This window comes from Eschscholzia californica, unplaced genomic scaffold, assembly GCF_041429995.1.
Source record: "Eschscholzia californica isolate CP2 unplaced genomic scaffold, dmEscCali1.0.p SCAF_4, whole genome shotgun sequence".
Lineage (NCBI taxonomy): Eukaryota > Viridiplantae > Streptophyta > Magnoliopsida > Ranunculales > Papaveraceae > Eschscholzia > Eschscholzia californica.
Genome location: NW_028238461.1, coordinates 27,171,787 through 27,184,605, shown reverse-complemented (window position 1 = coordinate 27,184,605; position 12,819 = coordinate 27,171,787). Strand labels below are relative to the sequence as shown.

The 12,819-nt window shown below is 37.3% G+C and overlaps 1 pseudogene across 1 annotated transcript; it reads left to right on the top strand.

The window, feature by feature from the left end:
* Nucleotides 1–2,663: 2,663 nt before the first annotated feature.
* LOC147543947 (uncharacterized) lies at nt 2,664–6,243 on the top strand (annotated as a pseudogene). Its single transcript, XR_015223541.1, has 2 exons — nt 2,664–2,758; nt 3,747–6,243. The product of XR_015223541.1 is annotated as an uncharacterized LOC147543947 (transcript).
* Nucleotides 6,244–12,819: the final 6,576 nt, after the last annotated feature.

Here is a 12,819-nt window from a genome sequence, read left to right as displayed (position 1 = left end):
GTGTCCAACCACCACTACCTTTTGCGTGCATACTACTGGGTATGTCAGAAACTCACCCTTCAAAATTCAGCCCAATCTGAGTCCCAGAAGTACCCAAACCGGCCTAGGCCCAAAACCCTTATTTCGGGCCTTTTTGCTATCTTTTGCCCAAATTCTATTTAGGCCTGCGAGATATGTTTATGGGACATTCCCAATGTTATATCACACTCCCACTAGTCATATCATCCGATTAAATACCCATTCTTATGTGTAATCCGATCGAAGTTAGCCGCGAATTACTTCGTAATTCGACGATCGTAGTTGGTTTCTAGCTAAACACTACGACCCCTAAATCAATCGTACTTTATGGTCTTCTTCATCAATTGTCCTAGCCGACATATTGCTCGCATTGCCATCTTGGTCGAAGGACATCTCCTTCAACTCCTTCACATTGGATAATCCAAACGGCATGACTAGCCATTCAAACAGTTCATTCTTCGTCTTGAATGCAGTCTTCCACTCATCACCTTCCTTCATTTTGATCTGGTGATATCCACTCCTTATATCAATTTTCGAAAAGACCTTTGAGCCATTCAGTTCATCTAGCAACCTGGGTATAGGATAAAGATACTTGATGGTTATCTTGTTAATAACTCGGTTGTCTACACACATCCTCATCGAACCATCCTTCTTTGGTACAAGCAGAGTCGGTACAGAACATGGACTCATGCTCTCCTTGACATACCCTCGATCAATCAGCTCTTGTACTTGTTTTTGCAACTCCTTAGCCTCTTCTGGATTGCATCTATAAGCAGGACGATTTGGCAAAGGTGCACCTGGTAGTAAATCAATTTGATGCTCAATACCTCTGTTTGGAGGTAGTCCGGGTGGTAAATCTTTAGGAAAAACATCACTGAACTAATTCATCAATTTCAGCATCAATGGATGAGAACTCACTTCAGCTCCGCCATTCTTTTCAACCACCAGTAAAGCAAAGACCTCCTTGCCCTTATCCATCTTTTTCATGATTTTGGTTTCACCCACAAACATGTTCTCCTTGCATTTCTCTGTTGCAGATTTAGCACACATAGTAGGTGATAAAGATGCAAATGTAATATGATTCTTATCCTTATGAAAAGAATAAGTGTTCTTGTACCCATCATGTACAATTGTTCTATCAAACTCCCAAGGTCTGCCAAGCAATAGATGACAAGCATCCATTGGAATGACATCACAGATTATCTCATCATGGTAGTTCTTCCCAATAGAAAAGGAAATTGTTACCTGTTTAGAAACCTGCAACTTGCTTCCATCAGTCAACCATTTCAGCTTGTAAGGTTGTTGATGCTTTATAGTTGGCAAACTCAGCTTCTCCACAAGTGTACTAGATGCCACATTAGTACAACTTCTACTATCAATGATCAAACTGCAGACTTTTCCTTTGATTGTGCACCGGCTCTGGAAAATAGCTTCTCGTTGCTCTTCTTCTGTATTAGGAACATAATGCAAACCCTCCGAATCACCAACAATTCTCCTCGATCAGGTTATTCAATGACTTTATCATCTTCCTCATGAACTTTCTGATCAGCAACTTCTAAATCATGAGAATCCTGTTTTAGTTCTTCTTTAATCTCCTCAATCTCTTGAATGGTCATAACTCTTCGATTAGGACATTCAGCTTGGAAATGCCCAAACCCTTGACATTTAAAGCACTTCTTCTTCAAATTCACATCCATAGGCTTTGATGAATTCTGAATTTCTGTCTCTTTGCTGCTGCTACAAACATCACCTTTAACAACTCATTTTGAAGACGAAACAACACTATAGGGTCTGGTGTATTGCTTCTTGTTCGTCTTAATCTGCTTCTCCACCTTGATAACAAGCTTCTTTACGTCATCAAGAGTCCAAAAAGGCTGCAGCTCTACCTTGGTTGAAATTTCATCCTTTAAACCATGTACCACTACAAAAATACGTCATATTTGTAACGGCTTATTGTAACGGCTATCACGTGAGCCGTTTCAAATAAAATAAATATAACGGCTTTATCTGCACCGTTATAAGCATTGACTCTTTTGCAGCGGCTTTAGTATGGATAACCGTTGCAAATGAACTATATAAGTCAGCACCACTTTTTCGATGGCGCCAATTTATTTCCCGCGTCTTCCCGCCTCTGGCGTGTTATGTTTTTTATTATAACAGATGTTTTTCCGTTATAATAGAGACTTTTTATAACGGCTTTATTTGGCCTAGCCGTTATAAATGAGGTAGACTAATTATAACGGCTTGGGGCCGTTACAAGTGTGGGTATATATAACGGCTTTGCTTATTACTGGCCGTTATAATTGAGAGCCCTAGAAACACACGGCCAGTTCTCTTCCTCTATTTTGGTTTTCTCTTTCTACTGGGTTTTGAAGGTTTCTTTTGGTTCGGATTTCAGAGAGAGGGAATTGTATCTCCATTGGAACTGATTTCTGGTGAAGGTTTCTTTTGGTTCGGATTTCAGAGAGAGGGAATTGTATCTCCATTGGAACCGATTTCTGGTGATTTGCGTTTAGGTTTTTCTTCTTTCCTCTTTTTATCGATCTGGAACTGATTTTGGTTTTTTTTCTTTCCTCATTTTATCAATCTTGAATTGATTTAGGTTTTTTTTTGGTTTGATATTTGCAACTTTGGTTTGATATTCCCCCTTTCTCTGTCGTGGCGACTGCTGTTAACTCTTTCTAGGGTTAGAGTTCTTTTGGTTTGTTGATTGTTGCACCCCGTTTTCACCATCCACCAGGTAAGTTATGTTCTTTGGTGGCCTTTTGCTTGTGTTTATTTCTCTCTTTCTTCCTCTGATTCTAGTTATAGATTGATATCTTCCTATTACCACATGGAAATTTGTTAATCAATTGAGGGTTCCTTTTGGTTTCCCCAATTTATCGAAACCCTAGTTTCTAATTCTTTCAGTCTTTTCAATTGATGTTCTCTTTTTGTTGTATTATGAGGAAAATTTCTATATGATGATGCTAGTAAAGTAAATTTATATACTTGGAATTTGTTAATGGATTATACTTGGAGGGAGGGGGCAAATCCTTGGATAGATCAAATCCTTGGATAGATCAAATCCTTAGAAAGCTAGTATAATCCTTTAACTATTACTTGTTGAACCACTGATTTGGAAAAACAACTATTTTTGAGCAGAAAAAATCTTTTTTTTTTCAATTCTTTCTGAATGTGTATAATCTAGATGTCGAATAGTTACTGAGTAAGTTTTAGTCCAAATTTGTGCTTTTAAATGCAATGGAAGTCACTCAAATTATTTGAAACTGAACTAATTTTCTACTTTGCACAATCCAGGGTCTCTTTACGACCGCTTATTGGTAAGAATGGTTGAGACTAACGACCTCGTTCCCAAAGGGATCATGATCGAGATGGAAGGAATAGAAAGGGATCATGAACAAATTTGTCCATCTTGAGGCTGGAAAACCCATATATTCTCCATCGTTGAGTATCTGAAATTTAATTACGTAATGATTCACAAACAATAACATTATGCGTCAGTTTGAAGATTTAAAGCATATGATTGTCTTGGCGCTAGATCATAGAGCCCCAAAATCCAACCAAACATATACTCTAGCAACAGCTAGTTGGAAACTCCTTTTCTGTAGTAGAATATAGTGTTTTTGAATAGAAGTGTCTCTATTTACGAGAACCTTATAATAAAGAGTTTGCTCTTTTTCTTTTATTACTTTGTTAGCTACACTGATCTGTTCGATTTGAAACAGGAAGGCAGTGAATTTTTAGGAAATAGTGGATCTGTTCTTGCATTGAATGATTTAGAGATCCTATTCAAACCACTTAAGAGATCAAAGTGTATAGACAGATTGGTGTTTGACTTAAGTCTTGCAAGAGGTCTTGACTATTACGCTGTAGTTATCTTTGAAGCTGTTTTCAAGGGCACAACATAGGTAAGTTTGATCTTAGCCACTTAGTTTAATTCCCATTCTCTCTATTGCACTCATTTCCTAGAATAACATTAACGAAGGCATGTCCATTATTTTCTTTCTACATATTGGTTGCTGATCACTCTTAAGAACATAAAATTACATGTGTAAGTCTGTGACTTGAATAACCTTTATTAGATCTGTTTTTATGTTCATATTATGCACACCATTTTATAAGATTGAGCAATGGCCTTTGGTGCTAGAAAAAAAATATTGTTTTGCATTATATACATGCATATAAATATATATATATATATAATTATATTCAGTATGGTTTCTAATTTTTATATACACAATCCACGAAATTTTGGAGTACTGTAATGGATTTGGAGTGATTTATCCAGAGACCCAGTCACCCAGATGAAAAAGATCAGTTTCAATATGTACTTGTGTGCCTGTTTGGAATCACAGCATGTTTCCTCTCTTTACTGCTCTATATTGGGTACAAATGCAAGTGTATCAAGCATCAACTATTAATGCGTCTTTGGTTATCCGTACTATATATATCAAATATGTTTTTAAGTTCTTTGGATGCATGCTTATTAGAAAAGAACTAGTACTTTAAATAAATGAATTCCTATACTGCTAATATGCATCTTTTACGAAACTTCAACATTGATTTTCTTACTTTTTACTTATAATTCATGGACAAATCTTTATATATTTGATGATAGTTTGAATTCATGGACAAATCTTGGCAAATCGATGATGATCGACGTTCAAAGAAGTTTGCGGATGGTGTAGAGGCGTTTTTGGATTTTGCATTTGCCCACGGACCTGTTTTGGGAGGTGATCAAATAAAGTGTCCGTGTGGTAATTGTAATAACTCTAGGTACGGAGTTAGACAAAATGTTATGGAGCATTTGTATTACTATGGGATGGCGAAACATTACGGAACCTGGTTTTTGCATGGAGAAGCTAGACCGACAACACCGAATCCTATACCTGCACCGGTAGAGGTGGCAAACGAAGAAGTCTTTAACGACAACCTTGAAAGGTTGGTGCGAGATGTTTATGGGGTTCATGACGACTCTGGAGTAGATGTAGAGGGTGAGACAGACAACGTTGAAAACGAAGACCTTGAAAGGTTACTACAACAGTTGAAGAACCCTTTATACTCGAGTTGCGATAAGATGAGTGTGGTGTCTTTTGTCATAAAATTCTGGAATATCAAAATAATGGGAGGTTGGAGTAACGCATCTTTTGAATCAATGCTTAACTTACTATGTGAAACTCTTTTCGACGGTTGTAATCTTCCCAAGAATTTTACTCAGTGCAAGAAAATCATTTCAGATTTGGGATTAGACTACATCAAAATTCACGCATGTCCGAACGACTGCATTTTATATTACAAAGAAAATTCGGAGCTAGAACAATGTCCTAGGTGTGGCGAGTCTAGGTATAAGAATAAAAAAACACTTGCAAAGATTCTTCGTTACTTTCCTTTGAAGGCGAGATTACAACGGTTGTACATGGTACCGGAAACTGCAACAAAAATGAGATGGCACGATGAGAAACGTAGCGAAGATGGGATATTAAGACATCCAGCAGATTCTAAAGCTTGGAAAGATTTTGATGTCAGATATCCTATATTCGGTGCAGACTCGAGAAATGTAAGATTGGGTTTGGCAAGTGATGGTTTTAATCCCTTCGGAGCAATGAATATTTCGCACAGCACGTGGCCAGTGGTACTTATTCCTTATAATTTACCACCGTGGTTGTGCATGAAACAACCTTATATGATACTGTCTATGCTTATTCCTGGACCTAAAAGTCCTGGAAATAATATTGACTTGTACTTGAGGCCTTTGGTTGATGAACTGAAGGAATTGTGGGAAGAAGGGATAGACACGTACGATGCGTCTAGGAAAGAAACATTCACAATGCATGCAAGTTTGTTATGGACCATAAGTGATTATCCTGGTCTTGCTCCACCAAAGGTAAATTGGCATATTCAACATGTGGCGAGGAGACAGATCATCTTAGGTTGCGTAATTGGAAGAAGGAGGTCTATATGGGGCACAGGCGTTTCTTACCTGTAACACATAGATTCCGTAAAAATAAGAGAGAGTTTAATGGAAAAACTGAAGACAGATTAGTTCCGAATCCTCCGTTGGGCCCAGATATCTTGCAAAAGCTGAAAGACATACCACATGAATTTGGTAAGGAACTGGAGAAGACTTCGCGTGCTCCTAAAAAAAGAAGAAGAGATGGTGAGCTCATAAAAATGCCCTGTAACTGGAGAAAACTGAGCATTTTTTATGAATTGCCGTATTGAGAATATAATTTACTTAAACACAATTTGGATGTTATGCATATTGAAAAGAATATCTGCGACAGTATTCTCGGTACCATTATGGATTTTGAGGGAAAAACAAAAGATAATAAAAAGGCAAGACTGGATCTGAAAGATATGGGTATTAGAGAAGAACTTTGGCCACAACAAGAGGAGGGATCTCGTACATGCGTCCTTCCAGCCACATGTTATTCTACGGACAAAGAACGTAAAGAGTTGTTTCTCAATGTTTTGAAGAGCCTCAAGAGTCCGGACAGTTATTCATCCAATATTTCTAGCCGTATTGATCTCAAACAACGAAAGATAATAGGCTCGAAGAGTCACGATTCTCATGTCATCATGCAACAATTGTTACCTTTGGCAATTCGAAAGATTTTGCCAAAAAATGTGTGCTCTATACTAATAGAGTTTAGCACGTTCTTTCGTGAGTTGTGTTCAAAGGTAGGTAGTGTTGAAGATTACGAACGATTGGAAGATAACATTCCAGTTATTATGTGCAACTTAGAAAGGATATTTCCACCTAGTTTCTTTGACATAATGGTTCACTTAGCCATCCATCTAGCATCAGAGGCAAAAGCAGGCGGACCAGTTCAATGTCGATGGATGTATCCCATTGAAAGGTATTTTATCTTCCTATTTTAGTCATTTATTTTATAGTTACACGTACGCTTACTTGTTTAATGAGATATTTACGCGATTAGGTTTTTGAAAACTTTGAAGAAATACGTTTTTAATAAAGCGCAACCAGAGGGTTCTATTGCCGAAGGATATATTGCTGATGAGTCAGTCACTTTTATGACGAGATATATGAATGACGTTGACACACGCTCTAACGTACCGCCTCGGTATACAGACAACGATCCGATTGGAGCTATTTGAACTATTGAGAACCTGGATGTTGCTGAACGTAATAAGATACATCATTATATACTCACGAACGACAATGATACCTCTGCTTATGTCGAGTAAGTATGATTTTAATTATCTATGCATGACTTTATTTATGATAGTCTTTCTAAGTATAGTGCTAGAGATGATGAACTATTCGATTTCTTCGCAGCGATCACAAAAGAGAGTTGAAGCTTCATCACCGTAAAACGGATCCTCTTTCAATTCAAAGAAAACACATGGAAGAGTATGGTATTTGGTTTAAGAAGCATTTAGAAGAGCGTAAAAAATATAACCAACCGTATCCTGAAAGACTTGACAACTTTGTCAATGGTATACTCCCGCGTGCTGTAAAGTTGAGTGGATATACAATTAATGGATACAATTTCAAGACTGTAGCAAGAGAGAGGGGTGCTATAACGCAAAATAGTGGTGTTGCGATCGATGCAAATCAACCTATTAGCTCAAGTGCAAGAGATTCAAATCCTGTTGATGCAGTATTGACATATTATGGACGTGTCACCGATATACTCGAGGTTACATGTGGACCAGGTTGTGAATTTGTAATATTCAAGTGTGAATGGGTTGATGTTGTCAAGGGGTCAAAGAGAGGAAGAGGGTTAAAGATTGATGACTTAGGCTTTACACTAGTCAATTTTACTCATATTATGCCAACTCAAAGAGATGAGCCTTATGTGTTGGCATCTCAAGCGAGACAAGTTTTTTATGTTCAAGACCCAACTGAACCTGATTGGCATGTTGTTATGAATAAAAGACCTAGAGATGTTTATGACATGGGTATCACTTCATTAGATTTCGAGCTTAACTCTACAAGTCACAATGCTAGTAATGTTGAAATTGAATATGTTAACACAGATGTGAATGGAGTAACATGTGATGTAGGAAGTTAAAAGATCCAAAGGTTCGTCGGAAAATGCGAAAACGAAGAAGGAGAACATGAGGAGTTTTTATTTAGGGTTCTTAGGAATTGTCTTTTATGAAGAATTTCATTAGATTATGTACAATTTTTTGATGAATCAATCAATAAATTTATGTTTCATTTCCTTCATTGTTCGAGCTAAATTAATGAATATATGTATTAGTTTTGGGTTTTAGACTGTAACTTTCGATTTATTGAGTTGAATATGTGGGTTTACATTTTGTATCCTTTAAATTTTGTAGATGTCTAACAGAGAAACCACGAGCCGACATTCTAAAGAAGGGAGAGGAGAAGATAAACTAAGTTTCTTAAAAAAACTTAATCAAGGCGAAAAATACACAGTCGAATTGAACAGTAAGTTTATACCTATAGGGCTGAATGGCGCGCACTTAGCGAAGTATATATCATCATTTTCGAGAGATAAGTTCGTTTCCCATTGACTGTACCAGATTGGGGGGAAATAGAGCCTGCCTCAATCGATGCAACAATTAGAGACTGACGGGTAAATATTTCATTCAATTTTTTTATGAATAGTATTTTTTCTCATTTATTACTTCTTATAAAATTATTTTACTAATTTTTTTTATTGAATGTGTACTTTGATTTCCCCGAACATGAAATTGTCATGAAATGGATTAAGAGGCAACTTAATGAAAGATGGAGAACCTGGAAAGAAAAACTGAAGCGTAAATATTTTACACCTTACTTTCCAAATATAGAGCAGTGCAAATCATGTGTATCTCCAGGTGTTGCCGCTACTCAATGGTTTGGAGTAGTCGACTATTAGAGCAAGGACACAGTACAGGTTATATTCTTTCTCGATCCATATCTATATTGAGTTAAACTTTTATGTACTAACAAAATATTTTTTTCGAAATACAGAAGGTAGCAGAGACCAACAGGATGAACAAGGCTAAGAATATGTACCCGTACTGTGGAGGGCGTGTATCTATGGCTCAACAATACCATGATGTAACATTTTCAGTTTCAGTTAGTCGACTTCAAGTTTGGAAGAAGACTAGATTAAGAAGTGATGGAACTTGGGTTATCGAGGAAGTAGGAATATTTGCCGTAAAGTTTTAATTAAACTTAATTACTGTTTTTATTTCATATCATGTGGTTTTTGTCACTCTTATCGAGTGTGTATAATACTAACAGGAAAAGTGTGACAGCGTCCTGGAACAACGACGAAGCGAGAACACCTCAGGATGCGAGTATGTCGACACCCCTGGTCTAAATGATGTTTTCGGGAGCCAGATGCCACCCGAGACACGTGGGAGAATTCGACTCATGCCCTTTACATCACCAAAGGAAGCAGGTTTTTAAAAGCCAAACTCGGGTGTCATTTCAAATCTTCAAAATAAAAATAACCAGCTCAGAAAGGAAGTTGATCAACTTAAGGAAGGCCAAACAGCAATGCGTGAAATGATAGAGAGACAAGCTGAAATGGCAGAGAGACGAGATAGAGATATTGCTGCATTGATGACACTCTTGCAGCAACAACGACAACCAACTACTTCAGAATCTTCACAACCTAGGTAAGCTTGTTTCCCTCTATTAAATACTTAATAATTTTTAGGTTAATTAGAAAGAGAAGTGAGTTGCCACCACCCTCCGCAACTTGGGTAGTCCCCCAAAATTAGATCTACTCCTACCGAGAAGCCAGTCTACTCATGTACGCGCCCAGACTAGTCCTTGTGAAAACTTTTAAACATGAAGTAGAGTTTAAGATCAAACACCACATGAATGAGATTATTGTTCCCAAAATGATATTGGTTTCTCCAGATGTTCAGACAAGTGGGTGTTTTGAGCAAGTACTAAATCGAATAGAACTAGTAGCACCCCACATAAAATGAACCCTTACGCCCTACCTTATTGTTACAAATTACAATGAAGTAGTTATCATCGGCAGATCCACCCAAGTAACTCAGGGACTGGAATGGACTAACAGATCAGCTCCGGTTTAGCTGAAGCCGAACTTAGGCTGAACCACTAAGTTAGTTGTTAATACATGTGTTACTATCAACCAAAGTGATTTTTCGATTTCGGGTTTGGCGTTGGGGATGAATCATAGTTGTGGGATTAGAAGTTCTAATGGTAATGTGATTTGTTGGGGAGGAAATGGGAAGTTTTTTAGTAATGAAATTAAAGGTATATCTTTTGAATCAATAGTTGTTGGATTGAATTTCACTTATGGGTTGACAACATGAAACTTGTCTTTGATTTGTTGGGGACCTGGTTGGGATTCAAAAAACCCTAATCAAGCTGGGTTGGATCTGCCATTGTCAAAAATTATTCCAAGTTCTTGTACTCAAAGTTCTTGTAGTTGTGGCATTTACCTTAATTCTGGAAATCTTTGTTCTGGTTCTGAAAATATATGTAAACAATGTAAACCCCAACCTCCACCATTTCCCGTTTCTCCACCATCACCACCACCACCACTACTGTCACCGCCACCAACAACAACAAAGTCGGATTCGTTTGTTAGAAACAGGGCATTATTAGTTTTCGGCATTGTTGGTTCAGTTGGAGCTTTATCAGGTATCTTTAGTATTATATATTGCTTATGGGCTGGAGTTTGTTTTGGGCAGCAAAAGATTCATAATTCAGTACAACCCACCCTTAGTGTAGGAGATCAAAATGTGGGTAGTGATCGAATGAGTCCTTCTGTTTCAAGATCATCGACTTATAGACGTCAAAGTTCCCGAATGATGAAAAAGCAAAGAAGTGGGCCTTCGTCGAAACATGCTGATAGAGCTGAAGAATTCTCCTTTTCAAAACTTGCTATTGCTACTAATGGATTCTCTTTGGAAAACAAAATCGGTTCTGGAAATTTTGGAATAGTTTACAGAGGTAAACTCTCAGATGGTCGAGAAGTTGCCATTAAAAGAGGAGAAATAAGTAAGAAAACAAATCACATAAAATGAACTCGCTCGGGTTTAGCTGAAGCCGAACTTAGGCTGAACCACTAAGTTAGTTGTTAATACTTGTTATGTTTGAAACTTTTAGAATTTGATTTGAATGATTATAGTAGAGTTTATGGCATACAAGCGTATCAATATTCTAAATGTGGTTAATTTGTGTTGTAACTCTTATTTAACAGCTATAGGAGTTAAAGATGATGCAATGTGGAGCTATACAAGGTCGAGGTGCGAAGTGGTCCAACTCCTACTGATGATTTGAATGTAAGGGATAAGTGTGTGAGATTTTGATTTTATATAACGTAATATGTTTGGGTTGGATCGATGCACGAACTTGAAACTTGTGTTACTATCAATCAATATGAGTTGTTTCGTTTTATTTATTGTGTGGTTAGCTCGAGATGTCTCCTTTGTTTTGGTTTTCTGAATTATAAACAGGTACATCAGTAAAACCTGCAATATTTTGCAGCTAGATTCCACAGCTTTTGAAATTATTTTTTTTTTCAAATCAGACATTTATAACGGCTTTTCTCATCAAAGCCGTTACAAAAAATCACATTCTAACGGCTACTTTCAAATGGTGTCGTTACAAGAGGAGGTATATATAACGGTTTTACTCAAAACAGCCGTTACAAATGACTCTTCACATTTGGCGCCATCACATTCCCGCCAGTTTTGTGAGCTCTTTTTATAACGGCTGAAACACAACAAGCCGTTATAAAAAACGTTATTGTAACGGCCTCTAGCCGTTGCAACTGTATTTGCAACGGGATTTTTTATAACGGCTCTTTTTTTATATGACGGCTTTCAACCGCTATAAAAATCCTTTTATAACGGCTTTTTGATTTTTTGTAACGGCTTTAGCCGTTATAATTGGGACGTGTTTTTGTAGTGTACGAAGAGTACAATAGTCTTTTCTTGTGGTTCTTGAACATCGCAACGTAATTGCAGAAGATCAAACTCCCTTGTATACTCTTCTACTATCTTCTTCTCTTGCTGCAAGTGGGTAAGCTTTAGGTACAAATCTTGTTTGTAATCGTCGGGTAAAAATCTCCTCTTCATAAGTCGTTTTAGCTTCTCCCAAGACTTGATTCTGGTATTTCCTTCTCTTAAACGCTGCGACTTAAGAGTATCCCACCAAAGGCTAGCATAACCCTTTAGCCTTAAGGTATCTATTTTATACTTTTTTTCATCATCATAGATATTATATTCAAATGCATGTTCCATTGATCTTAACCAATCTAGAAAGTCATCTGGATTCAGATTCCCTTCAAAATCAGGAAAATCAACTTTGAATTCTTCTTGCCGAGTGTGTTGTTTAGGTCGATTATCTCTTCTTCTCCCACGTCCAGAACTAACACTATGATAATCATTATAACTAAGAGAAACACGTTCGTCTTCATCAGAAGATGAATGGTTATCTCCAACTCTTTATCTTCTTGGCTGCGCTTGCACATTCATGCCATTAAAAGCCTGAACCATTTATTGTATTTGCTGCCTCATTTCCTTCATTTCTCTACCAATATGCTCAACGTATGCTTGGTCGAGAGTCAATCCTCTTGGAAATTTTATATTATCAAAACAGGTGATTTATAATTTCACTTGATACCTCTTGAATTATAATAGAATCAATCCTCAGAAGCTTATAATTTCACTCCACCAACCTGAATTAGAGCTCTGATACCACTTGATGCGTTTTGCTGGAAGCGTGAGTACGGAGTGAATGTAAAATCTTAATAGGTAACTAGGAAGATCCGGATCACCACACTTTGATAAAGTTGCCACCACAAAGTGATAAAGAAACCGGTT